Genomic DNA, 5,000 nt, shown 5'->3' on the forward strand with positions numbered 1-5,000 from the left:
GGCTTAATCTTTGAGATAAGCATATGACTACTGGCAGGATCAACCAGGGAGCTGCGTCAACTAGAGCTGAGCAGCCGGCCGCCCGGGAGTGTGTCCCGGGGGCCCGCGCGAACACGCAAGCGTCCGCTCAATTATTCTGCAAACAGGAGGAGGCTGAGCTCCCCTGCACAATACACCTCGAAACCCTCTCAGGTCCCGGCGGCGCGCAGCGCCGTCCTAAGTACTTGGTCGGGTTCGAGAGAGGCGCAATCGCCCGGAGTTTGGCGAGTAGACGCTTTAGGTGCGACCACCCGTGCTCCCAACTGAGCTTGCCGCTGCCGACAGAGGCCCGGGAGCGTGCTGTCGTGGCATTGCCGGCGGGAGACAACACGCGCCACCTACGGTGACCGGCAGCTCCAACGCCAGCGCCACAGAAGGACAAAAGCCCCACTTGGGTGCCGAAGCGAACTCTCCCAGCACAGCGCACGCGCCAACACGTCCGCACAGCTGCGATACAAACCACCTGCGAGAACCGCAGAGGCGACCGAGCAGCAGACGGCGTCGCGGCGCCGAGCGCCGGGCGGCGGCGCATCCTCAGCGCACACAGTCCTCAATCGGACCAGCACACTGCAGATGTCCACCGCGCTTCGCACCGGGCCCGCGAGGACCTACTTTGGCCGCACGGCGCCGCGTGCAGGGTGCGCCGGCGCGCAGCTGCGCCGCCTGCCGCCTCCGTCGGCCGGCGCGCCTGCCACTGGCCGCCCCCACCAGCCGGCTGTAGCGCGTGCGCCCACGCACCGCGCGGCCAGCACGCCGGGAGGCCCCCCCTCACCGGCCGGGGACGGTCCCACCCAGCCACCGCCGCGTATCGCTTCACACCCAGATGCCATTCACGTTCGTGGGCATGGTGGGTATCGCTGGAACAACCGGTTGGTAGCTCAACCGATCGTCGCCATCACTGATTCACCTCTAGCGAGAACAACCGCACCACAACGGTTTACCAGTTGTTCATTTGCATAACGTCACCAGCAAACGTAGGCGTCCATCGCCATTTGCAAATTCAACGATTGTTGCATGCCTGTGTCAGGTGTCACGACACACTATGTCTGCCCACATACACGCAACAACATGTGCACGCTTCGCGAACACGTGGAAGGTGGCCCCCGTACGTATGCGATGTCCATTGCGCGAACGACTGTCAACCGGCCTCTGTCGCATGTCGCAGATGTGGAACGCAGTGCACCATGCTATCACGGTGTGTGAGAAGAGACGACTACGTCTGACAACACGCGCCACTACATCAACAGACGGCTCATGCTGATCGCCATCCAGGGCATACCACACTGCAATCCAGCTCTTATAGGGAGACGACACGTAGCTGAGTGCACAACATTTGGACCGCATGGTTCGCCGTTGTTGGCGCAGTCGTTGTACGGTCACATGTACCACGATGTATCATTCAGTACATGAGGACCAATGTGCAGTACAGTGTGTGATTTGGACGTACAACATCAGCGGACAGTTGACACAGGCCGTACCACAGCGTAGGCTAAGTGCTTCGCACATGCGAATGCCAATGAACAACTGCAAATGCCAATGAACAACTGCAAAGGGCATTGAGCATGTACGTCCTGCTGCCATCCACATTACAGTGTATAGCTGCAAGGTGTTTAACATGAAGCGATACACTGGGGACCGGGCAGTGCGAGTAGCAAACTATATTGCGGGGGTTGCAGTTAGGCAACACTACACTAATTTAACGCGTCGTATGACAATTACAGAGCAGGTTAAGGCCCAACGTGTGTTGGGTTAAGGCCCAACGTGTGTTGGGTTAAGGCCCAACGTGTGTTGGGTTAAGGCCCAACGTGTGTTGGGTTAAGGCCCAACGTGTGTTGGGTTAAGGCCCAACGTGTGTTGGGTTAAGGCCCAACGTGTGTTGGGTTAAGGCCCAACGTGTGTTGGGTTAAGGCCCAACGTGTGTTGGGTTAAGGCCCAACGTGTGTTGGGTTACGTTAAGGGGCAATGTGGGTTACGTTAAGGGGCAATGTGGGTTACGTTAAGGGGCAATGTGGGTTACGTTACGGCGCAATATAGGTTACGTTACGGCGCAATATAGGTTACGTTAAGGCGCAATATCGGTTACGTTAAGGCGCAATACAGGTTACGTTAAGGCGCAATACAGGTTACGTTAAGGCGCAATACAGGTTACGTTAAGGCGCAATACAGGTTACGTTAAGGCGCAATACAAGTTACGTTAAGGCGCAATGCAGGTTACGTTAAGGCGCAATACAGGTTACGTTAAGGCGCAATACAGGTTACGTTAAGGCGCAATACAGGTTACGTTAAGGCGCAATACAGGTTACGTTAAGGCGCAATACAGGTTACGTTAAGGCGCAATACAGGTTACGTTAAGGCGCAATACAGGTTACGTTAAGGCGCAATACAGGTTACGTTAAGGCGCAATACAGGTTACGTTAAGGCGCAATACAGGTTACGTTAAGGCGCAATACAGGTTACGTTAAGGCGCAATACAGGTTACGTTAAGGCGCAATACAGGTTACGTTAAGGCGCAATACAGGTTACGTTAAGGCGCAATACAGGTTACGTTAAGGCGCAATACAGGTTACGTTAAGGCGCAATACAGGTTACGTTAAGGCGCAATACAGGTTACGTTAAGGCGCAATACAGGTTACGTTAAGGCGCAATACAGGTTACGTTAAGGCGCAATACAGGTTAGGTTAAGGCGCAATACAGGTTAGGTTAAGGCGCAATACAGGTTAGGTTAAGGTACGACATAGGTTAGGTTAAGGTACGACATAGGTTAGGTTAAGGTACGACATAGGTTAGGTTAAGGTACGACATAGGTTAGGTTAAGGTACGACATAGGTTAGGTTAAGGTACGACATAGGTTAGGTTAAGGTACGACATAGGTTAGGTTAAGGTACGACATAGGTTAGGTTAAGGTACGACATAGGTTAGGTTAAGGTACGACATAGGTTAGGTTAAGGTACGACATAGGTTAGGTTAAGGTACGACATAGGTTAGGTTAAGGTACGACATAGGTTAGGTTAAGGTACGACATAGGTTAGGTTAAGGTACGACATAGGTTAGGTTAAGGTACGACATAGGTTAGGTTAAGGTACGACATAGGTTAGGTTAAGGTACGACATAGGTTAGGTTAAGGTACGACATAGGTTAGGTTAAGGTACGACATAGGTTAGGTTAAGGTACGACATAGGTTAGGTTAAGGTACGACATAGGTTAGGTTAAGGTACGACATAGGTTAGGTTAAGGTACGACATAGGTTAGGTTAAGGTACGACATAGGTTAGGTTAAGGTACGACATAGGTTAGGTTAAGGTACGACATAGGTTAGGTTAAGGTACGACATAGGTTAGGTTAAGGTACGACATAGGTTAGGTTAAGGTACGACATAGGTTAGGTTAAGGTACGACATAGGTTAGGTTAAGGTACGACATAGGTTAGGTTAAGGTACGACATAGGTTAGGTTAAGGTACGACATAGGTTAGGTTACGGTACGACATAGGTTAGGTTACGGTACGACATAGGTTAGGTTACGGTACGACATAGGTTAGGTTACGGTACGACATAGGTTAGGTTACGGTACGACATAGGTTAGGTTACGGTACGACATAGGTTAGGTTACGGTACGACATAGGTTAGGTTACGGTACGACATAGGTTAGGTTACGGTACGATATAGGTTAGGTTACGGTACGATATAGGTTAGGTTAAGGTACACATTGTTGTAAGGAAAGGTTTAATGGGGGGCGGGGCGGGGCGGCCGGTTTGTTGATTGTGATTATAGTAAGTGGATGCCTGCGGCATCATCTGATTTGCCACGTCAGGATGCACCTTTGGCTCATGACAGGCGGCGCTCTCATTCCATGCTTGTGGCAGACCTGTGTCTTTCATTCCTGCCATTGTTTGTGTGCTGTGAGAGGAGGCAGTATTGTGATGTTGGGTGCACCCCTGTGTAGGACATGTGTGGGTGTTGGTGGCTTGGCTGAGCAATGGTGGTTGTCGGGTGGGTGGGATATTCTGTTTTCTGAGTGGACCTCCCAGTCTGGTTATGACAGTGTGGATTGTCTAATGTGGCGGAGAGGATGCACTGGGTGTTGTTCCATGCTGGTGCTTACATATTGTCTGTGTGCGTGTTACAGGCAGAGAGTAGTGCGTGATAAGGGTGTGTGGCTGACGTGTGGTTGTGATTGTGAGCAGAGTCTTTCAGCATGTATACGGACAGTTGTATACATTATCTGTATTCTGATGGCTCTATCTATTACTAATCAGCGCCGTGTATACGTTTAATCCGGTTCCAGTCGAAACTGTTGTATCTCTGTACATTAGTGACACGGCGAGCCCGCTATGTAGTTACTCGTCTCGGCAGCTTCCACCGGTGTATGGCAAATGATTATAAGGAATCAGTCTAGTCGTCAATACCGATGGTGTGACGTCACATGTCTGGGGTGGGGGACGCTGCGCCCTTCCGGTGGGTCATGGCCTAGAAAGACTCTTCCCACGCAGGGGGGCGTGGACTGTCATTGACTCTTCCAGGTAATATACTTGCCGTACGTTCTTGCGACTGCGAGTGCAACGCTCACCGGTACCGACATGGATGGAGCGCCTCCTAGCTGACCGCTCAGCATCGGCATTCGTACAGAGAGCAACGCGGTCGCGTCTCTAGCTCGTAACTGGTACAGCCCGCAGCTCATGTATAGGGACAGCGGGAATGTCGCATATTGGAGATAACTCTTCATGAAACGCATGTTATAGGGGTGGATTGCACATTGCGACTGCGGGAAAAGTCCGCCGTTCATCCGCTGGAGTTGCGAGTTGGGCGGTTGGAGTGGGGCGCAGGTGGAGTGATTGCCGGTCCACGATTTCGTGCGGCAGAGGCGCTGGCGTTGGGGTGCTGTGGTCGACAGAGGACGCAGGCTTTGTGGGTGGGGTCGAAAGATGGGCACTGTGGGCCCATCGATGTCTTGGTCGGCTTGGCGTC

The 5,000-nt window shown here is 52.4% G+C and overlaps 1 non-coding gene across 1 annotated transcript in view; it reads right to left on the reverse strand.

Moving 5' to 3' along the window:
• The window catches only part of LOC124586548, a 1,910-nt gene extending 1,860 nt beyond the window's left edge, over positions 1-50 (reverse strand). The window contains exon 1 of the ribosomal RNA XR_006975152.1: positions 1-50. This exon is cut by the window's left edge and continues 1,860 nt beyond it. This is a non-coding gene — a ribosomal RNA (small subunit ribosomal RNA).
• Positions 51-5,000: the final 4,950 nt, after the last annotated feature.

Source organism: Schistocerca americana, unplaced genomic scaffold (genome assembly GCF_021461395.2).
Source record: "Schistocerca americana isolate TAMUIC-IGC-003095 unplaced genomic scaffold, iqSchAmer2.1 HiC_scaffold_558, whole genome shotgun sequence".
In the NCBI taxonomy this organism is placed as follows: Eukaryota; Metazoa; Arthropoda; class Insecta; order Orthoptera; family Acrididae; genus Schistocerca; species Schistocerca americana.